This window comes from Panicum virgatum, chromosome 7N (assembly GCF_016808335.1).
Source record: "Panicum virgatum strain AP13 chromosome 7N, P.virgatum_v5, whole genome shotgun sequence".
NCBI lineage: Eukaryota > Viridiplantae > Streptophyta > Magnoliopsida > Poales > Poaceae > Panicum > Panicum virgatum.
The window spans coordinates 25,233,334-25,257,657 of record NC_053151.1 but is presented as its reverse complement, the minus strand read 5'-3'; positions in this window follow the sequence as shown (position 1 = coordinate 25,257,657).

The following is a 24,324-nucleotide window of genomic DNA, read 5'->3' as shown; positions in this document are numbered from 1 at the left end:
GGCGGCCCCGTCTTGAGGGGCTGAGTGCCATGCACGGCCCTCAGCGGCCATAGCGCACTTGTTCGCCAAGGCAAACAAGGTGGCGACGGCTTCCACCTGGTGCGTGGCCAGCTTCTCCAGCATCTTCTCGTTACGAACCCCCTGGCAAAAGGCCGCGATAAAAGAAGCATTAAAGATGCATGGAATGGTCCCCAGTACCTTGGTGAAGCGGGAGATGAATGCCCGGAGGGTTTCCCCGGGTTGTTGTGTCACGGCATGAAGGTGGGCCTCCACGCCATGCTGCTGGTACGCTGCTAGCGAAGTTTTCCGTGAACCGCACACAGAGCTCCTCCTAGGACTGGATCGACCCGGGGGAGAGATTCATGAGCCAAGTCCGAGCTGGCCCGGTCAAGGCTACATGGAAGTAACTCACCATGACGGCGTCGTTACCCCCAGCCACCGTGATGACGGTGATGTAGACCTGCAGGAATTCCGACAGGTTGGTCGTCCCGTCATACTTCTCCAGCAGATGTGGTCAAAATTGGGTGGCCATGCCACAATGCGGAGGTGATCCGTGAGCGCGACGCAGACCACCCCGGCCACCGGGATCTGTGCGCATCCCCGGGGCCTCGGTGCCACCGCGCCGAAATCGGGGTCGAGATTCCAGCCCTGGATGTTGAGCCGGTGCTGGCGGGCCTGTTCCATGGAGACGCGGGCGCCCTCTCCCGCACGCTTGCGGTTGAGTTCCTCCTGCAAATCTGCTGTCCGCGCACTCCTCACCGTAGAAGAGCGCACAGAGGCAGATATGCCGCCCTGATGTCGACGCTGTCCCGACCCAGCCCCCATCGAGCCGGGGGTGACTTGGGCCAAGTTGATGAGGCGGTCAATATTGTCACGCCACTGCCTCATTGCATCCAGCGAAGACGCCAGATCTGGCGGGTTGCGGAGCAGCTCCCTGGCCGCCACCAACAGTCCGCTCGGAGCGGGACACGTGGGGGCCCTGGACGCCTACTCCGTCGTACGCTGCTGCACCTCATGTGCAGCAGCCCTCAGCGCCGGACGGCGAGAGGCTTGTGGCGCGAGTGACACCACATCCTCCCCCGTCGGGTGTTCCTCGTGAGAGGCCTCATGGAGCTCGGCGACCTGTACCATGGTGGTGCCGAGCCGATGAACAACGATAACCAAGCAGCCCCCTACCTGACGCGCCAAATGTTGGAGGATTTCTACAGCCGGGTGGCGGATTGCACCCGCCTAATCCTAGCTTAGGATGAGCTTGGGGGCAGTCAAGGAATGCTTGATCTAGTGGCGCAAGAACACGAGGAACACACAAGGGTTTAGAGTGGTTCGGGCCGCCGGAGCGTAATACCCTACGTCCACTGTGTGATGTATTGCCTGAGCTTCTGTGTAAGTTGGGGGAGGAACAATGCATATCTCTACGTGAGACTAAACTTGTCCTTCTAACGTTCATGCAATCCCTTTTATTTGTCCAAGGGGAGCACGTACACTGAACTGGGGCCCGACAGGTGGACCCGGTGATATATTAATCAACATACACTGTGGTCTTAAATGCCGTGGATCCGGAGATCTTCCGCGTTGGCCTCCGTGCGTATCTTCCGTCCAGGCATGGTATTGAACCGTCCTATCGGTGTAGAGTCTAGCCTCTGCAGTCGCGCGTAGAGGTCATGATGAAGCGCCGAACTACCGACTCTGTAGACTGTAGCGTGTGTACTGTTGCTCCAGACAGTAGCCAGTTATCATGACTCATCGCCCATACGCGCAGCGCAGAGACTTTACTGCTTGCCTCGGTAACTGATGAGCCGCCTCGGTAACTGACGGGCTTACCGTGTTGTCTTTCACGCTTGTCCAACCCGTCAGAGGGCGGCCCATGCCCTGCTGCGGCAAGTGGGCTGGCAGCGCACGCCTCAACCACCCGCATTTAATGCGGTAGGCGGGCTGGCTTCCGGCGGAAGGCTTGCGCCTGTGGGACACGTGACAGCACCGGACCCGGGGGTCAGCGACTGCGCCCACAGGGGCACGTGGCGGCTCCAGACCCCTACCGGAGCGGGGTCCGTGCGCTTGCGCCTGTGGGACACGTGGCGGCGCCGGACCCTGGGGTCAGCAGCCGCGCCCATAGTGGCACGTGGCGGCTCCAGACTCCTACCGGAGCGGGGTCCGGGCGCTCGCTCCTGTGGGACACGTGGCGGCGCCGGACCCTGGGTTCAGCAGCCGCGCCCACAGGTGCACGTGGCGGCTCCGGACCCCTACCGGAGCGGGAGCGGGGTCCGGGCGCCCTGGCTGGCTCGAAGGCTCAGGCCTGCTGGAGGTCCGGTTTCCACACATGGGGGTCCGGGATGGATCCGCTGGGGTTCGGGACCTGTCCGCGGGGGTCCGGACCCGTGGTAGCCGGCCCTGAGCACTTCGTCCAGGTGGACGCGTGGCAGCGCCGGACCTGCCACCATATGGGGAGCAGACCCGAAGGTCGTTGTCCCCAACTGTCAGGCCCGGGCTTTTGTGCTCAGCTGCCCAGAGGCTTAGTGCGAGGTTACGGATAACCTCGCGCCTCTTTGGGCTTGTTGCTGTAGGAGAGGGTACCCCTGTCTGAGTGTACCGACAGTTTGTCATGTCTTCGAGTTGGACTTTGCTCTTTGTTTGAGTTCTGACTCCCCTGTAATTGGTTTTGGAGCTTTTCATTTGACTTTTGTGTCCTTTCTTTTCCTATATTTGTTTTTGCTAGGTGTTTTTAGTTGAAGGGAGTTCGGCCTCATTTGAGGGAGAGTTTGGGCTAAGAACTTGTGTTAGATTTTGTACCCACGTTTAATCTCTTAATTGGTATCCATTTTGGTTCTTCAATTGGTATCTTTTTCTTTGGTACTCAATTGCGTCCTTGGATGTTCTTTTGGATCTTCTCTAGATTTATTCCAAGGATTAGTCTCCTCATGTGCTTTCTTGACTTGAGCTAAGTCCCGCCTCTTCTAACTTTGCAAATGCATGTGTTATTATGTAGACTTGGGCCTTTACTATTTAGCTTTTGATCATTCTTGTGACATATCCATACATTGCATTTGTATCATATGACACCTTGTACACTATACACTAGATGAGCTTCTCTTATATATCCTGAGTATTTCCTTAGGCTATTTGTGAACTAGTGCATATGTTGGTGATCTAGTGGCTAGTGCATGTTATGCTCGTGATGATATTGTCATATGATTATTTTCTGAATCACTTGTTCAATCTGAACTATGAAATATGAAATGCTTATCACCCATGAGTGGCTACTTGGTTATGAATTGCTTTTGCTCGAATGCTAGCTCCATACTTAGCTTTTGCTTGGAATTCATGTTCTTTGCAATTGGATCCATGATCTAGGTATCATTGCAAATGTTTAGCCTATGATGCATCCAAGGGGGAGCATAGCTTCTTTGTGCCATAAAGGCACTTCATGTGACTTGATTTTCTTGCATAAGAAAAAAAAAAGAATGAACTTTGATGAAAATGCTTTATCAAGTCTTTTGTGATTAATGATATTCTTAGTTGCTTAGTTGTTACATGATGTCCATCAAAAGAAGTAGACACTTGATTCCAACAAGTTTTGACATGACTTGTGACGCTTATATGAGTGTTTGCAAGGATCCATTTTTTGAGAATGTATCTTTCTCATATAGCTCTCATGGTCTAGTTTAATTCTTGCTTGAGTAGTTCTTGGCTAGATGGTTGCTCATGTGGTGATACTTTGGTAATTTCTAAAACTTGAATACATGCATCGCCTTTTGTTCATATTATAATATCCTTATGTTGGCAACTCCTTTTGCTTCCTATGATCTACCTGCTTATGTATTAGTTCACTTATATCCTTTATAAATGTTTTATGATATATTTGAGAAGCTTGGTAGATTATACGCCTCATGATATGATTTTAATGCTCTCATGCAAATTTTGATGTCTGTATTGTCAAGTGCTTTTTAACTTTTCCCTCTGATTCGTATCTTATGAGCTTATTTTTTTAAATAAGTATCTTTCAATTGGTATCACCTTTTGAGCTCTTTTTGATGATTGCATTGCCAACAAGGGGGAGAGTTGCACAAAGAATTGCTTTTGGGGAGAAATTCATGCAAAGGGGGAGAAATTTATATTTTGTACATGTCTTTAATTGTGGCATGTTTTCAAGGGAAGTTTGTGAGACTTTGCGCGTCTCATTTGCTCTTGTGTAGATTGTGAGTTTTGTGAGACTTTGCGCGTCTCATTTGCTCTTGTGTAGATTGTGAGTTTTGTGAGACTTTGTGCATCTCTTTTGCTCCTGTGCCGGTTGTATTGAGCTTTTACCTCTTCTTGAGGTGCCAACGTTGGATTTGAGTTTTGGATTTGCACATGATCGGTGTTGAGCCCTTTTCTGCCTTTTCATGAGGGATCATGTGTTTTTGTCTCAATTGCGTTGAGCTATTTCCCTTATCTTTGGGGATTGAGACTTCTCATTTCAAGTGATCTTGTGCTTGCCTTTTCATTTGGCTTTTGGATCTCTTGGATGAGCTTGTTTTGCATTCTTCTTATTTTATCTTATTCTTATGATGAATTTGTGTTGGGTGTTGTCAATACACTCATCAAGGGGGAGATTGAGGACTAATGGTGGTTACCCTTGGATGATAAGTGATTGACAACACTATGTGGATTTTATGTATCTCTTGACTCGTGATGTGCAGACGTAGGATGTGACGTGGCGGTCGACAGCATGCGGTGAAGGTCAAGCGAAAGGTTCATGCGATGGACCGAGAGCGGTGAAGGGTGAACGCGAGTAGACTTGGACTGAGGGATCCGAAAAGTCCGGGCGAAGTAATGGACGGTCCACATGGTGCACGAAAGAGCAAGAGTACATGGATGTGATGAAGATGGCATCGGCCAAGTCAAGGAGAAAGGCGATGGCGAGTTCAAGTAGGATGCCCGTGCGGCGGGAGCACGAAAGATATTGAAGGAGTCGTGGCACTTGATGGGAAGTCAGACACACGCCGACATCAGAAGCGGCAGTTTTACCGGTTCGGGCCTCAAAACCGGGCGGCGGCAGGTTTGCCGGTTTGGACCTCAAAACTGGGGACGCGTCCGGTTCGGCCGAATGGCGGTTGCGGAAGTCACGTGGTGTCATCGTGAAGCTTGCGTCGAGGCGAAGTGAAGTTGTGAATGTGACGTGTCCGTCCGATGGTCTGATAAAAAGTTGGACGGTTTTACCCTTAAGGGTATTTGTATTGTATGCCTAATGGAGGGCGTTTTGATCAATTGGCCACTGCGTGTATATGTAGAGAGTGGAATGGTTGAGGGAAGCTATCTCTTGCTTCTCTTTTGTGGAGGTCCTCTCATTTGTTTTGTGAGAGAGTTTTAGGATTTGAGAGAGAAGTAGATCTTCCAGCGTTTTTTTTGTGTGGTTTTCAGATGGATTTTCGTGGAATTTTCGATTACGGAGATTTACTCAATTTTCAGGAACTTCTTTTTGAATCTGTTAATCCTTGAAGTCTTGGATTTGTAGCTTGAAATTTCGTTTGGGTCCATAGAGTTTTGAGGGAGGATTTTTGAATCGAAGTTCCGGAGCGTTTGAAGTTCTTCCCTCTTTCTCCTCTCTGTGCTCGTGTTCTGCTCAGGCTTCACGCATCAGCAGGAGGGAGCGGTCGCGCGCTAGGCAATGCCTGCGGCGGCGCGTAGCCGAGCGCTCGCCGGCGCAGAAGCGCAGGGCAGGCAGCCTCGGCCGGTGTTGCTGCCGGCGGCGGCTCACTGCGCGCGGCGTCTGCGGAGCGCTCGACGCAGCGGCCAGGCAGGCCGGTGCGGGACGAGCGGCCCAGCATGGGGCGCAGTCAGCCCACCTGCGGAGCACAGCAGGCCGGCAGCAGCTTGCGGGCTGGTTCCTGCCCAGCTTGTGGCACAGCTGCAGGCCGGCGAAGGGAGGCTGCCACGCAGGCCTTCGGCCAGCACCTAGCGGCAGCTGCATCGGCATGCAAGCCCAGTAAGCAATTTTCTCTCCTCTCTCATTTATTTTCTTCATGCACATGTCTTTGCTCGTTGCTTGCATGATTAGGTAAATTAATTAGTATTTGTGGTTGCTAATCTTTGTTAGCTTTTGCATGCTTAATTGACTTATGCTAATTAGCTCTAATGTTTAGTCTTTTGCATGTTTAGTTAGCTTTTGTTAATTAGCTTTTATTCTTGCTAATCTTTGCTGGTCTTTGCATGCTTAATTAAGAGATCTCTTTTATAGTGTTTAGTTACAATATTTTTGGTGAGACTCTTGATTGGGTTTTGGGTGATAGCTTTGCTCAAGTGAATCGCCATACTTTGGCTTCCGCTTTGTGTTGTGCTTTCGGCGTTCCGGTTAATCTTTGGTTCCACTTTGCGTCGAGCTTTTCCTAACCGTTTCTAGGGTGAGCTCGTCACGAGTTGGCTTGCGCCACCTTGGCGGTTAGAAGAGAGGCGTGTCGGATTGAATTTGGGACATATACTTTATTCTCATCGAGGAGAATTTTTTTAAGGGCTCCCATTCACTCCCCCCTCTCTGGTCGCCTGTGAGAACTGCCCAATTTGATACTATTTTAAACGAACCGCCGGTCATTATCATCCAAATGAGAGTTAAGACGTGCTTGCTGGATAGCGTGCCACGTGTTATCCCACATCTAGAGACACGAATAACCGACATGTCATTCATCCAAAATAATATCAAATCCGGTAGTCCCGGTATGTGCTCCAACATACGCCCAGAATCAACATATGGACATACCGTTTACAATCGAATACATCGCCAATAATCCACAAAGAGCAGTTTTACAAAAATATAGTTCAAATCTTAATATTACAAGTTCAATATAGGTGGGTTTCAAACTTCACTTACAAGCCTTGGGCTCACGAAAGTCATATTAAACAAAAACTTAAAGTTTATTGTATTTACATACTCTCACGGAGCTCGATTATGATAAAGACTTACTAAAGTAATGATGCCTTGCTCAAGGACATCATTACAGCCACCACGACCTACTCTTCCCCTACGTTTGGATCAGCGGGGAAGAAGTGGCCGAACACCACTTCCGGCTCACCTGCAACTAGGTTTAGAAAGCAACCTGAGTACAAAAGGTACTCGCAAGACTTACGCGATTACATATATAAGGATCATGCAATGGCTCAAGTTAAAACTTTAAGGTTAAGTAATTATTGCAGAAGTATTAGCTCTGTACACTATCACCAATCAGAATTAATTAATATTGCCCAAACCCCCCAAACAATTTTAGTTGATTAAGAGAGTAATATAATCTATAACTGATCATAGCTGTAACATGAACAATTCCCATCATAATCGAAATTCTACGAGGAGTTCATGGGATAAGGAGTTTGCTCATAACCGAGAGCGCAGCAATTCGAATTGATTAAAACCTTGCAAGAGTGTACTACTTTACCCACACGACGCGAGGACCATGCGACCCACCCAACCGGCCAGAGTTGGATAAGGGGATACTCGCGTCAGCCGTTCCCAACAAAGCTCGATCATTGAACCTCACACATAGCTTACGAGTAGAGACTTAGTTCCACCAGGAACATCTCTAAACTTTCCTACACATAGGTCCACCTGGGGACACACTAAGCCTCTCTGCATAGCCCGTAGCCACGTATCTAGGACTGCACATCAATGATCAAGTCAAAGAAAGTAATTGGCTTATCCGTACCATTATATTGGATATGTGGTAGCACGGAAAGGTGTTCAAAACCGGCGTCATCCACGGACGGTCCTTAAATGATTCAAGCGGACTATGCCCATGTGACTCCATTCTCTAGGCCCTACCATTCCACTCGAATCTCGATACTACCAAACTCTTAACACCCAACCGAACCAGTGCGATCAAGGGTAAACAGTAAATGTGATCCTCCAAACCATTCCTGTCTAGCGAGCAATGTAAGTATTCTAAGCAGGGCTAAGCATCTAGTCAAGTTAAGTAATTAACTAACTAACTAGTGCCAAAAACAAGGATAACAAATCAAGGACTATGCATCAAGATAGGTACACCAATGCAATACATACATAATATATATAACCCAACATTACCCAAGTGAGATAACTAAGCTAGTCAAATTAGATAGGTGCAAGGAATTATGCTTAGCTGCTTGCCTTAGTTGACTTCGGGTTCGATCACGAACAGGACTCCGGGTTCAGGCTCCACGGACTCGGTGGGCTCCACGGGTTCGACCTCCGACGGTTCGGTCACTATAATGCATGAATGCGATGCAAGAATTAAGAAATGAACTAAACAACAAGCATAAATCATGAAATACTTTGAGCATGCCGAGAACATTGCAATAAACTCATGAAAATTGGTTTTGCAGCAAAAGAATTTTTCTATAATTAATCATAAATATATTAGTTTTCAGCCACTCTAAAAAAGGTAAATCAGAAAATGCATACAAAATTAACTAAACCAATCCAAGAAAATTATCTTAGATACTAGGCATTATAACAAAGCTAACAAAATAGGTTTAACTATTTTCTCACTTTCCAGCAAAAAGTTCTATATTAAACCATTTTTAGATAAAGCATAAGAAAACAAGCTAAAACTTTGATAAACAGCAAGGAAGCATGTGAACAAGTTGCACCACTGAAAACTACACCTCACAAGGAGTCTAACAAAATTTAGTTTGAAATTTTTAAGGCAATACACAAATAAATAAGCATTAAACTCACTTTTGCAAGATAAATCTATAGCTAAATCTACAGCAAAGTAACATGCAAAACAATATTTTTCTTGAGTAGATCTAAGCTATAGGAATCTAACAAAACAAGTATCACATTTTTCAGAATTATACACAAATTTCTATGGATTTTGCAAGATTGCAGGCAAAATAAATAACACAAATCCTAGCAAAATTGCTAGATCCACCCCGCAGAGCCTGCCCAGAGGCCGACAAGCGGGGCCCATGGGCCAGCGGCCCACCCAGGCCGGGTCAAGGCAAAGCCGGCCTTGACCGCGGCGTGGGCGTGGCCACGGCGTCGCGTGGCGCGTCGCGCGGTGCGCGCGCGCACGCGCGGCCACGGCGACGGCGAGCGGCGGCGCGAGGCGGCATGGCGAGGCTAAGCCGGAGCGAGGCAGGGGAGGCGTGCATGGGGTGGAGGGGATGGCGGTGAGCCTCACCGGTGGCGGCGCCGGCGAGGAGCGGCGACGGACGGGCGGCACGGCAGCGTTGGTCGGCAGCGGACGGCGAGCTCCGCCGAGAGCCCAGCAGGGAGGGGGAGGAGGCCGGGTGAGGGCCCAAACCGGTCGAGGATGGGGAGGGCTAGGTGGTGCGCGCACTAGATTGGGGTGCACCTCACCGGCGGCGGCGAATCGCGGCGGCGACGAAGCTCGGGGGCGGCGGCCTTGGTGGTTTGGGGCTAGGGTTTGAGGGGGAGCGGGGGGCCGGTCGGGTGCGGATAAGGAGAGGGCGAGGAGAAGAATGAAGGGGCGACACGGCACGCGAGGATGGCCGGCGCGTGGCGCGAGGATGGACGCCGGCGACGGGGCGACGCGTGCGGCGTTGAAACAGAGCAGGGAGGAGGGAGGGAAGGGGAGGCCGACGGGCAGGCCCGACGAGGGAAAAATTTATTTCTCTTTTTTTTTTCTTGGGCTGTGACATCGCCCGTCCCGATCCTTCACATGACAACACTGGTGCCCATGATACCTGTATATACCTCCTCATATAGCCCTCGACTTTGCCAGCGAGGTGTACCTTGCAGGACTCGGGAAATAAGGAGTGTAGTAGAGTTTATCCGCTTTGAAAGATGAGTCGTTGAGCAAGAATAAGAACCTGATGCCCTGATCTGGGAATGCTTCTGACTTGTTAGCAAGCTTTTCTAATAGACTATATACCATCTCCACTTCCAGGCTTGTCAAAGGTACGGTGGTACGTCTCCAATCCGAGGAACATACTTACCGAGGCTAGAAGCTTCGGATACAATTGGCTCCACTATCGATAATAATTCTCCAGGAACTAACATTACGTACTTCATAACGGACTTGGTGGCCTCGTCAATGTCAGATGATCCTTGTGGAGTTTGAGTACAGGATAATCCTTGGCCGTCGTCCAGTGATTCTACGATTCGAGTCCTAATCTCCTCCAGTGCGCTCCATATGGCCTCGCCCACCTTGCCCTCCTTTGCTGATAGGACGTTGACTATCTGGCCCTGTATCCTTGCAACTTCTGCAGAGGATGATGAATCGAGTGCCAACAGGATCGACAAGGCCTGGGACAGAGCCTCATGTACACGGAGCAGGTTGTGGAGCTTGTATGGCGCCGGCACCGGCACCCCATCATCGGCAATGAAAAATTCACGAGTAAGATTTGGAGCAACAATGGAGTCAAGAAAAGTGAGCATCTTCAACGTAGCTTGCTGGGTAAAGCTTGCAAGCTGCAATAATTCTTCCGGCATATTTTGTTCCTCACTCTTCGTAGCAGGCTGTTCTTCCTCCGCGGAGCCGTGGACAGACATGAGCAAGAAGGTATTTACCGTGTAGCCGTGGCCAAGAAGGAGCTTCAACGAGTGCAAGATCGAGGCGGTCATGCCTGCTCTTCGACTTCCATGCTAGAAAACTCCAGATCGGGGCGTAGCCGAGTATTCACGAGTCACGCGTTTGAAGGGGCGGACCAGAAATATAATGCGTTCGCGACCGCGGAGTCACCTCTCTCCCGCCTTGCACGCAGCTTTCAGGTTTTGCTATTCCGCTGAGACCCGCTTTGGGCAACCAAATTGTGCCCCGCGGCCCCCCCCCCCCCCCCCCCCCCCCCCCCCCCGGGAACAACGAGCACGTCGGCACTGCCATGGCATGCGATGGTGGGTGGGGGCTGGCAACAGCCGCACCTTCGCTTTCTTGGCGGTGGCAGCGTCCGGGGCTGCCAGGAGGGTACTTTTTTCTCTCCGTTTGGGGCAGTTTGCGAAACAAATCATGTACGTACGTCGAACAAATCATGTACTTTTATATCGTACATTGTGTAAAAAGAATGTGTTTGGTGTATACGAGCAGAAATAGTTCAAGTGTCGTATAAATTTCAAAGTTTCCCTTAAGTTATATGCAACAGTGTGATAGATGTACAAATTTCTGAACAATGTATAGTCTATTCTTTGTAAAATATTTTTATTTTTTTTATGACAAGGTCATGCACCTATAAAATGAATCCATGCCAATTTACAGATTTTTCAGACGACATTTAGGTATTATTAGTATTATTGGCAATTAAGGTGTAATTTTGAGTTTGACTGGTACATAGATCCTTTTATCTATTTTTGAGGTATGAGCTAAAATGAGACATATGTCTTTTTATACATTTTTTGATATATTTTTTAATATGATTTGATATACCTCCGGTTCAAATTGAAATAACTTTAACTAAGAACACAAAAATTTATCATTTCTGAAGTAATGCCTCTTTCTCCGATTCCATCTTTTTTCTTCATGAACTCCTTGGTCCTCCAAAATTCTGAAAGAAAACACAGCATCAAAAAAAAAAGAGATAAAGGCTTGTTTGGTTGCTTGTGGATTCTGTAACACCTCCGGTGTTTAGCACTATATAAAACAAGCAATTAACATGCAATGACACGGTTAACCCTAGTCGGTTAATTACTTAAAAGCCGGGTTCCTTTTAAATACACCAAAAAGTCAACTCTCGAATCTTTGATCAAACGAACTTTTGCCCAACACGAAAGTTGTAGAGCTTGACCAGATAAACAACTTTCGTGTTCAAAGTTTTTCAAGTTCTAACATGAAAATTTGAGAAAAACCCCGAAAAACAAGCGGGCTCTTTAAACTTGAATTCAAAATTCAAACTTCCAAATCATCGCTCAAATGAAGTTTTGCCTGTAAGGAAAGTTGTAGGAAAGTTAATTTTGAACAACTTTCGTGTTCAAAATTTTTCGAGTTTCAATTTCAAATCTTGAGTTTTGACTAAGTCAAACAGTTGACCTTGGGTTTTCTCTCTCCACTCTCTTTCTCTCTCTCCTCTCTCTTCCCCGCTGGCCTTTCCCACTCTGCGCGGGCGCAGACACTTGAACGCGGCCGCGCGTGCGCTCGCTGCACTGCTGCCGCGGGCTCGCTGCGCCGCTGCCGTGCTCGCTGACCTGCTGCTCCGCACTGCCTCGCCCCGCTCGAGTGCGCACGCGCCTGGACGCCGCTCGCTGCCGCCCGCCCGCACGGCACCCTCGCCACCAGAGCCGCCGCGCCATTACTGCCCCATCGCCCGGCCACGCCACCCTGCTCCCGTCCCAGTCGTTGACCCCGCGCCGCGCTCGAGTGCTCGCCTGCCCTCACTGTGCCATGCTCGAGTGCCAGCACTCCGCGACGACGACGACGCGACAAGCCGCCGCCCACGCTAGTGCGCCGCCCTTAACTCCTCCCCTGCCGAGCTCCCCTCTGCAGCCCTCTTCTCCCCATTTTGCCTCGCCACCTCGCGTTCCCGCTCCTCCCCTCTCCGCTCCACCCCAAACCGAGCTCGCCCTCCGCTCCCCGCGCCCTGGAACGCCGCCGCCCACGCCATGGCCGCCGCTCCTCCGTAGGCCGCCGCGGAACCCCTTCCTCCGCTCTCCCTCGACCCGAGCCACCCTCGAGAACGAGTCCCTCTCAGCTCACCGGTGCTCCCCGGCCCCTCCACCACCGCCCCAACCCACTGGAACGGCGCCGCCGCGGTCCAGACCGCCGCCAGCCGCCCGCTCCACGTGGAGCTCCGCCTCCTCCCCTCCTCAACCCAAATCGAGCCCACAGACCCCTTCCTCACCCCCCACCGAAGCCCCCAAGCCCGGACACCCCGTCCCTGCGCCGCCGGCGAGCCGCCGCCGCGGCACAGAGCCTGCGCTGCCGCCCCCTTCCGCGGCGCCGCCGCCACAGGCCGTCCCGGCCCAACCCGAGACCACCAATAGGTGCGCGCCGGCGTCCTCTTTCTTTTCCCCTACGGGCCCCCACCCCCGGTGACCCTCCTCGCCGGGAAAAGCGCCGCCGTGCCCTCCTCTGTTCCAAGACCCGTCCAGGGACCTCGGGTTAGAAGGAAACAAAGTTCAGGGGCCTAGATGCAAGGTTCCAGTTCCTTTTTCTTTTGTTTTGAAAAACAGCAAACTTGTAAATTCGTTTAAAAATCGTAGAAAAATCAGAAAATTGCAAGCTCAACTGTTCTGTAATCTTTGCAAAGAGATCTACAACTTTTGTTACATACACTTTTTCATTTGATCAATAGTTTTTACTTCATTTAAAATACAAAGAAAATGTACTTTATATTAGATCTCAAGTTACAAGCATGAGTTGTTAGCCATTTTTGGCCAGTAGGGTACATGTTAGATGTATAACCTTGTGTAAAAGTTTCATAGACTTTTGATATACCTAGCTATCGTTTTATTTAAATCTTGCTTTATGCCTTGTTTAAATTAGTTTGTTTGTACATACTGTTTAACTTGGTTTAATGAGCTCAAACTTTTACAGTGCCTTTAACTTGATGTTTAGTTACCGTACAAAATTTTTTAGAAATTTTAGATAGGTGGAACCAGTCCAACTAATTAATAGTATAGATATTTACACTAAATCAAGAAAAATAGTTTCTTTGCATAGAAAAATCTGATAATTTTTCTAGGGAATAAAATTTAGTTTATAACCATGCTGGTAAAAGATGAGGCTCTGGAACTTGCTACAACAGTCTGTAGGATTTACATTATTTATGATAAGGACATGCTTAACCTAGTAATAAATGAGAGAAATTCTTTCTTTTGCTGCATAGGGATAAATGATAAAATCCACCCTAGTTACTTTATGAAGTCAGTTATAATGATTATTACTCTATAAATGATTGTCCAAAATGTTGTAACATAATCTTTTGCAAGTCATCCTGAGTTTGTGTTGGATTACGACTCTTTAGTGGAGAATTGATTAAATCGTATCACTAAAATAACTCACGCATATGCATTTCTTTTAGATTCGACTACTCTCCCTGACGGTACGTACGAGTTGGTGCCGGAGTCCGAGAGTGAGCAGCGTGAAGCTCAAGTGAACCTAACTGAAGCCACTGAAGACCCGAACCAAGCTTCGGAAGAGCCCACAGCTAGTTACGCTCAGGAAGGCAAGCCCCAGAGCATGTCCTACCTATTCTAGATTTATGCAACTATTTATATTCCCATCTATTTGTGCATTTAAGTTGCAGGAATTGTTTGGAACCTTAGTTGCATGATCCTAGGTACCTATGCTTGAAGACTAGTATGTGTAGGTCGCTAGTTGGCTATGTTTATAGTTCGGTAGAAGTCGAGTGATTTCCTGTCACTCGCGAGCTTATAGGAGTTGAATGACTACTACGCACTGCAATATAAGGTTTACGGGCGGGGTTGTTGTACTTGTGATACCCCGTCTGTTTAGTGAAAATGGATAAGGCCGCGGTGTGTGGTAGTGGTGGTTAAGCTTTTGAACGTACTAACCACATGCCGAGAATATGGTAATCGGTAAGCTTAAGTACCTGATGGAACCGGCCGTGGAACATACTCCCCACTGTCTGGTCTCTGGTCACGCACGGGTGCAGGGCACCCTAGGACGGTGGGCCTGTTCCATGCCCGGGGAAAAAGGGGAAAAGTCGCGTGGGTGACTGCATTCCCCATGCGTGTGTTTAGGTCTGCCTGGCCAGGTTAACAAATTCGATTCGAATCGTCCGTCTCTCACGGATATTGAGACTGCTTAACCCTTTTGCCACATAGAGTAAGAAGTGGAACAATGATGATGAGAAATTTGGTTGATTGATGAAAAATAATTGCTTTCCACCATGTATGCTTTAGGATAGATGCTAATGTAGAATAGTTAATCATAATAGAACTTGAAAGCTAAAATCGGAAAATAAGGACTCACTGCTTTTCGGCAAAGACAAACCCCTCAAGCCAAAAGCCTTGCATGTCTAGTTAGAGGGTTAGTTATATCCTAGTCGGGTAAGCCTTGCGGAGTATTAGTATACTCAGCCTTGCTTGTGGCTCAATTTTTGTTTCAGGTAATACTTTTGAGGACATGATTGCTAGTTTAACTTGGCCGTGTACTCTGCCTCCTGGTTGGTCGGTGGAGTGGGATACGACGCCGGCCAGCGATGGCAATGCCGAGTGATGTCATGTACGGGCTTCATCATGACATCGTGTATCGTCGTTTAGAACTCGTTTTATTCCGCTGCAGTTGAACTCTGAACTACTTTAAATTTGAACTTCAAGTACCTTTCTGAGATTTCGAACTTGATTTGTAATAAATAAGTTAAGACTCTGTAATGTATTGTATCTGAGAAATGTTGTACTCTCTGGACTCACCTTCGTGTGGGTTGCATGTAAGCTTTGGGTTCGATCGACGCTCAGGTGGATTTTTCGGGACTTTACCCGACAGCACTGCCGAATTACTCCGTTTGAAGTGCGTGTTAGCCGAGATTATCTTTAAGATGATGGTTAGCGCACTTGAGCCGGATTAATTAGGGCGGTACTGCCACAGCTGGTATCAGAGCCGAACAAAGCGCACACCCGAGAGTGCGACTAGATTTTAAAAGTTTTACTTAAAACTTAGCCACATAATCGCGGTTGGTAAATACGTTGGTCCGTTAAGGATTGTGTATAGTACGTAAAGCCCTAGGGAATATTATGGGAGTTTAGGTGGCTATCTAACTTATGGTTTATTTATAACTGACTTCCAGCACATTACTTTCTGTACTTTAAATTCAGTACTTTACATTATGTAACGACGCACCTACGCTAAGGTAAGACGGTAAGAATCCTCAGTCAACTGAGAGAGTTTGACCTTCCCGTCGGTGATGCGAGCCGAACGCTGCCCTCAAGCAGTGGCTTACTTGAGGTGCTGCCAATATACCAACTATTAGTTGGCTATATTGGGAGTAAAGTATACTCAGTCAGCTGAGGGAGTCTGACCTTCCCGTCGGTGATGCGAACCGAACGCTGTGCTCAAGCAGTGGCCTACTTGAGCTGCTGCCAATATACCGACCATCGGTCGATTATATTGGGAGTAAATGAAACCATAAATACGTCGCCTCAGTAGCGTATGAGCACTGTCCATGCAGTGTGGAACGCATGGATGCCGCTTCTATAGTGAGCGGTAATGTATGGGGACGCTTTCATGTGTGCTGGCATGAAAGGTTCAATGAATAGATATCTGTCATTTTCTGCAGGTACACTAACCACGATTACGTAAGTTAAGAACGGTTAGAACTCGGCTAGCAATATATATACATAGGGAGAGACGTAAATTGTGCCACGCCACCGGTGCTAACCCCGTAAGTCCAAAACTATTTGGCAATTGCTTTCCTTGTGAGGACGAATAGGTCGTGCATGCATCATGATCATAAAATTGAGAGCCAATAAAAATAGATGTGGGTTAGTCGGGAATGTTAAGGTTTCACCTGAGCACGGTTCCTCTCCTCTCACTTAAGGTCTATCTAGAAATCTGTCATTTTCTGCTATATCCTGGAAGATGAATTTATTTAACATGGTAGATGACTTTATCTGTAGAAGCGCCAGTGGATAATTTTGCTCCAAAACTTGTCTACTAGCTTCTGTTTAAATTTGAGAATTTTTCAACTTGTATACCATAGGGTACACTAGAAACTTTGACACCCTGTTTTTTTTCTGTCAGCTTTGAGCACCTGTGTTGCACGAATTTTTAGGCCGTCCTAGAAATGTTTTCTGCAGATGTGTTCAACACAAAACTTGTGCCCAATTTACTCACCAAGCTTCTGTAAAAATTTGGTGATTTTAGGCTTAGTGGTTTGACCTCAGCACTCAGTTTACTAGCTCTCTGGTCACTGAAAATTCTGGGCTGACAGCAAAGCAAACTATAAGGATAAGACCTTCTTAGGCTCTGATCTAGCTCTTGAGTTGACTAGCAAAGTTGTTTCTAACAACCTAAGGAATGTCCCTGTAAATTTTGAGAATTTTTAGAGCTCCGTGCTTTCAGTTATACTCGTTTTTGTGCACTACCTAAAATCTGTTTTAGCCATCACTCACTTGTGTACATCTTTTGTACAGATGGCTGCCCCTGCTCTCCTGGTGTTTGATGAGGATGGGCGTGCAAACTCCGAGTGCACACACTGGCAGGGTTTTCCCTCCATTCTTTGGGAGGTGATGCGCGATGCTGGATATCCCAGTCCCCCGCGCTACGTGGGCGAGGAGTTCCTTGAGATGGGAGTTGCGCGCTGTCGCGTGCGCATGACTCATGCTCCCCACCCTTTTCCAGCTCACTGGGCTTCCTTGGAGCTAGAGGTAGTTGGACACCGTCTGGTTGACACATGGGAGGTTGCAGCCATGACAGCACTCAACAAGTTTTGTGAGAAGAATTACGCAGCTGTCACACTAGCTCCTATTGGCCTCTTCCCAGCAGAGCAGCCCAATGACCCTAACTGGCTTAGTCGGGTCGGGCACAGTGGGTACCTTCAGCAGAACCGAGCTGCAGAGACTATCTCCATGTCAGTGAAGTGCATGAATGCACTCTACCGCTTGCAGACTTTACAGGCCAAGGCCATGACCCAGATCATTGCTTCTGCACGGACCAGCCATGAGATAGTGATTGCTAAGAATGAGCAGATCAGGGATCTTGATGCCCATGTTGGCGAACTAGAGGGTCTAATTGAGGAGCGTGATGTTCTCTTGGACAACAGGGATGCTGACTTTGCACTTCTGGAGCAGCAGTTCACCGCCCAGCAGGTTCAGTTGAATGCTGCCTTTGATCACATTGAGATGTTGGAGGCTCAGCAGGCCCAGCCCGAGGCCATGGAGGAGGAGCCCCAGGAGGTTCAGGGTATCTCAGGACTTGACACTACCTCTGGAGTGCCCCTGCCCCCACTTCCGGGAGCTCACTCTCCAGTGAGGAGCGAGTCGTCAGTCAACAACCTGGACGACTTTTAGATGGTGTCTTAAGTAGTCTTTCGCGCATACTCCTCTATAGGGTAGCCTAACTTTGGATGGTGATGTAATAGGCTAACTAAGAGTTGAGTACCTAGCTTTTGTAAAAGAGTACCACTCCAATGTAAAAGTACCTTAATCGCTTAGGCTTTGGCTAAGAACTTGATGGATGGTTATAATGGTTTAATTGCAGTGGAGTTTATCACTGCAGAAACTTGTTTGAATTTTTATCCATGTTTCCTTGCATTTCTGGGCTGTGTGTCGAATACCAAAGTTGTTGGGAATTTCATGATCTAAGTGCTCACCAAATTTCAGCATTTTTAGACCTGTGTGCCAAAAGTTATGGCCCGAACATTGCATCTCGGCCTGCTGAAAAGCAGACTGGACAGAGCGGCAGAAATTACATTTTTCGCCCACCGTAACTGTCGATTTGGCTTTGGAGTTGAATACCAAAGTTGTAGTATGATAAATTATCTATCTGCTGTAAAAATTTGGGCGCATTTCAATGAACAGAGTGCAAGTTATGAATTTTCTTGTAACAAGCAGCGTTGCTGTTCCTATTGTTATCGTGCTCCTTTTAGTTCTACATTTCCGCGCTTACCCTTCTGTTCTTGGGGATTGTCATATGTCATCCTACTAATGAGAGATTTTGCCATTCCAGATGGTAGGAGCGACACGTGGCAACCCTGAGGGTTTCGGGGATGCGAAAGGTAGCAGTTCGCAGCGACCGCCACCACCGCCACCCAACTTCGCGGAATATCTGGCCGCCCAAACCGAGTTACTCCGTCAACTCGTCCAGGGACAACAACAACAGCAACAGCAACGGGGTGGACCCAATGTCCATCAACCTCAAGCCGCTGGTTACCCGGAATTCTTGGCAACTCAGCCCCCTATGTTCAACAAGACGGAAGAGCCACTGGATGCGGATGCTTGGATTCGCACAATTGAGTCCAAGTTTTCCCTACTTCTGGCACCATGCTCAGAGCAAAACAAGGCCCGCTTTGCCGCGCAACAGCTTCGCGGTTCGGCACGTCTTTGGTGGGATAACTACCTTGGCATGCTCCCAGCTGATCACGTTGCCACTTGGGATGAACTCAAGGCTGCATTCAAGGGTCACCATATTCCAGAAGGACTCATGGATAGGAAGCTGAATGAGTTCCTGGCTCTTACTCAAGGGGCACGTACAGTTCTCCAATATGCCCAAACTTTCAACAATCTCTGTCAGTACGCGGGCTATCATGCTGACACAGATGTGAAGAAGCGTGATCGTTTTCGTAGAGGCTTAAACACCAAGCTCAAGGAACGACTAAACCCCATTAGGGTCGACACATACAATGAGCTGGTTAATCTCGCACTCACTCAAGAAGACTGTATCATGACTCACCGTGCTGAGAAAAAGAGGAAAGCGCCAGCTGGATCCTCTAGTGCGCAGCCACAGAGGTATCGCATAGTACAGAATGTTGCACCCCAGATTCCTCAGAAAGCCCCTCAGCCAGGGCGTTGGGTTATCAGGCCTCCACTGCAGCAAAGTGTTGCACGTTTCCCTATTCCTCAGTTAACTGGCCCAAGGCCAACCGCTCCACCGCCAGCCCGTCCAAGTGAGGGAAATCGTTGTTTCAATTGTGGGAGCTCAACTCATTTCGCCCGTGAGTGCCCGCAACCCAGGCGACAAAATCAGGGCCAAGGCTTTAATCAGAACAATAAGAACAAAGGCAGAAGGCAAACAGTTCAGGTCAAGCAAGGGCGTATCAATTTCACCACTCTTGCAGAACTTCCTGAGGGCGCACCAGTGATGACGGGTACATTTTCTATCCACAAGCCTGTAGTTATATTATTTGATTCTGGTGCTTCGCATAGTTTCATTGGTGCAAAATTTGGTGCAAAAGTGGGTTTGGATTTTATTCACACGAAAGGGTCATACATGATATCAACCCCAGGGGGTAAAATTGCTTCGAATCAAATAACACGGCTTGTGCCAATCAAGTTGGGTAGCCTAACCATCAACACCGACCTCATACTCCTACCACTTGAGGGTATAGATATCATCTTGAGGATGAATTGGATGACTCAGCATGGGGTTATAATAGATATTCCCGCCAGAGCTGTTGAACTAAATTCACCAAAATACGGAGCCACTACTCTCTATTTACCCTTTCGAGAGTGTGTCAATTCTTGTGCTTTTGCCATGAGCACATCCAACCCAGAAGAAATTCCGGTGGTATGCGAGTACGCCGATGTATTCCCGGATGACTTGCCAGGAATGCCACCAGATAGAGAGATTGAGTTTATTATTGAACTACAACCAGGCACTGCCCCTATCTCAAAGAGGCCGTATAGAATGCCACCTAAAGAGTTGGCCGAGTTAAAAATCCAACTTCAAGAGCTTCTGGACAAAGGCTTCATTCGCCCCAGTGCATCACCTTGGGGTTGTCCAGCCCTCTTTGTAAAGAAAAATGATGATAGTTTAAGGTTGTGTGTGGACTACCGACCTCTCAATGCGGTGACAATCAAAAACAAATATCCCCTTCCCCGCATTGATGTTCTTTTCGATCAACTGGCTGGAGCTAGAATTTTCTCAAAGATTGATCTTCGCTCTGGCTATCATCAGATAAAAATTCGTTCATGTGATATTCCCAAAATCGCCTTCTCCACACGGTATGGACTCTATGAGTATTTAGTCATGTCTTTTGGTCTCACAAATGCACCTGCCTACTTCATGTATCTCATGAACTCGGTATTCATGCCTGAGCTCGACAAGTTCGTCGTGGTTTTCATTGATGACATCCTTATTTATTCCAAGAATAAGGAAGACCATGCTAAACACTTGCGTATTGTTCTCCAACGTCTTCGGGACCATCAGCTCTATGCTAAATTTTCCAAGTGTGAATTCTGGCTAGATAGTGTGAAATTCTTGGGCCACACTATTTCCAGCGAAGGCATAGCCGTGGATCCTAGCAAAGTACAGGAGGTGATGGACTGGAAACCTCCTAGCTCCGTCCATCAGATTCGCAGTTTTCTTGGTTTAGCCGGGTATTATCGCCGATTCATTCCGGATTTCTCCAGAATTGCTAAGCCAATGACTGAACTATTGAAGAAAGGAGTAAAGTTTGTGTGGGATGAAAAATGTGAAAAGACTTTCCACACCCTAAGGGAGCAATTGACTACATCACCTGTCTTAGCTCAACCTGATAATACCAAGTCTTTTGACGTGTATTGTGACGCGTCGGATACTGGACTTGGTTGTGTGCTCATGCAAGACAATAGAGTTATTGCTTATGCGTCACGAGCTCTTCGACCCCATGAGCAGAATTATCCTACTCACGACCTTAAATTAGCAGCGGTCATTCATGTTCTAAAGATATGGAGGCATTATCTTATGGGTACTCATTGCAATATCTACACCGATCACAAAAGTCTCAAATATATCTTCACTCAAGCTGACCTAAATATGAGACAAAGACGGTGGCTAGAATTAATCAAGGACTATGATCTTGAGGTGCACTATCACCCAGGCAAGGCTAATGTTGTAGCAGATGCACTCAGTCGCAAAGCTCATTGCCATTGCCTATCCGTGGAATCCTATTCGGAAACCCTCTGTCATGAGATGAGGAAGCTTCAGTTGGAAATGATTCCCCAAGGCACCTTAAATCACATTTCAGTTGAACCAACCCTTCATGATCAAATCATTATGGCTCAATTACAGGATAAAGGTGTGGGGATCATTAAACAGAAACTCTCTCAAGGAGAAAGAAAGTATAAGTGTTTTCGTCAGGACCATAAGGGAGTCCTATGGTTCGAAAGTCGTTTAGTTGTTCCTAAAAATCATGATCTTCGGAAGCAAATTCTCGACGAGGCACATCTTTCCAAATTTTCTATTCACCCGGGCAGTACCAAGATGTATCAAGATCTTAGGCAGAATTTCTGGTGGACTAGGATGAAAAGGGAAATTGCTAAATATGTCTCGGAATGTGACACCTGCCAGAGAGTAAAAGCCAGCCACTTGAGAGTAGCCGGTTTGCTTCAACCTCTACCTATCCCGTTATGGAAATGGGAAGACATAAGTATGGACTTCATTGTTGGATTACCCAACACATCCCAGAGACATGATTCCATTTGGGTTATCGTGGATAGACTCACCAAGACGGCACATTTCATTCCGGTACACACTACTTACACTGCCAAGAAGTATGCCGAAATCTATCTCGATCGTATTGTTTGCTTGCATGGGGTACCCAAGACAATCATTTCTGATCGTGGGACACAGTTCGTTGCACGCTTTTGGGAACAGTTGCAAGCATCTCTTGGGACAAAATTAATTCGAAGCTCAGCTTATCACCCCCAAACTGATGGACAAACTGAGAGGGTGAACTAAATCCTGGAAGACATGTTGAGAGCTTGCGTCATTCATTATGACAAGAGTTGGGATAAATGTCTAGCTCTAGCGGAGTTCTCATACAACAATAGTTATCAAGAGAGTTTGAAAATGGCACCATTTGAGGCCTTATATGGTCGACGGTGTCGTACCCCTTTGAGTTGGTCGCAAGTCGGAGAACGAGTGGTATTCGGGCCCGATCTCGTAACAGAGGCAGAAGAGAAGGTGAGGGTAATACAAGAGAATCTAAAGGCCGCCCAGTCTAGGCAAAAGAGTTATTTTAATAAAAGAAGAGACCCTTTGCAATTTGAAGTGGGTAATCATGTCTATCTTCGAGTCTCGCCAACCAAGGGTGTACAAAGATTCGGAGTAAAGGGCAAATTAGCTCCACGATATGTTGGCCCTTATGAAATCACTGAGATTTGTGGACCCGTGGCCTATAGACTACGACTTCCTCCTCGACTGGCAGCAGTACATGATGTTTTCCATGTTTCTCAACTCAAGAAATGTGTTCGAGTTCCCACCGAGATCATTGAACAAACAGAAATATTGGTAGAACCGGATCTCTCTTATGTCGAATACCCTATCAAGATTCTTGATCAAAAGGAAAGGGTCACTCGAAGAAAAACAGTTAAAATGTACAAGATTCAATGGAGTCACCATACCGAAGAGGAAGCTACCTGGGAAACTGAAAGCTACCTAAATCAAAATTTCCCCGGTTTTCTGAATTCAACTGGAGGTACACCTCTTTCCTGCACTTAGCTTGCTTATCTGAATCTCGGGACGAGATTCTCTTAAGGGGGGTAGGCTGTAACACCTCCGGTATTTAGCACTATATAAAACAAGCAATTAACATGCAATGACACGGTTAACCCTAGTCGGTTAATTACTTAAAAGCCGGGTTCCTTTTAAATACACCAAAAAGTCAACTCTCGCATCTTTGATCAAACGAACTTTTGCCCAACACGAAAGTTGTAGAGCTTGACCAGATAAACAACTTTCGTGTTCAAAGTTTTTCAAGTTCTAACATGAAAATTTGAGAAAAACCCCGAAAAACAAGCGGGCTCTTTAAACTTGAATTCAAAATTCAAACTTCCAAATCATCGCTCAAATGAAGTTTTGCCTGTAAGGAAAGTTGTAGGAAAGTTAATTTTGAACAATTTTCGTGTTCAAAATTTTTCGAGTTTCAATTTCAAATCTTGAGTTTTGACTAAGTCAAACAGTTGACCTTGGGTTTTCTCTCTCCACTCTCTTTCTCTCTCTCCTCTCTCTTCCCCGCTGGCCTTTCCCACTCTGCGCGGGCGCAGACACTTGAACGCGGCCGCGCGTGCGCTCGCTGCACTGCTGCCGCGGGCTCGCTGCGCCGCTGCCGTGCTCGCTGACCTGCTGCTCCGCACTGCCTCGCCCCGCTCGAGTGCGCACGCGCCTGGACGCCGCTCGCTGCCGCCCGCCCGCACGGCACCCTCGCCACCAGAGCCGCCGCGCCATTACTGCCCCATCGCTCGGCCACGCCACCCTGCTCCCGTCCCAGTCGTTGACCCCGCGCCGCGCTCGAGTGCTCGCCTGCCCTCACTGTGCCATGCTCGAGTGCCAGCACTCCGCGACGACGACGACGCGACAAGCCGCCGCCCACGCCAGTGCGCCGCCCTTAACTCCTCCCCTGCCGAGCTCCCCTCTGCAGCCCTCTTCTCCCCATTTTGCCTCGCCACCTCGCGTTCCCGCTCCTCCCCTCTCCGCTCCACCCCAAACCGAGCTCGCCCTCCGCTCCCCGCGCCCTGGAACGCCGCCGCCCACGCCATGGCCGCCGCTCCTCCGTAGGCCGCCGCGGAACCCCTTCCTCCGCTCTCCCTCGACCCGAGCCACCCCCGAGAACGAGTCCCTCTCAGCTCACCGGTGCTCCCCGGCCCCTCCACCACCGCCCCAACCCACTGGAACGGCGCCGCCGCGGTCCAGACCGCCGCCGGCCGCCCGCTCCACGTGGAGCTCCGCCTCCTCCCCTCCTCAACCCAAATCGAGCCCACAGACCCCTTCCTCACCCCCCACCGAAGCCCCCAAGCCCGGACACCCCGTCCCTGCGCCGCCGGCGAGC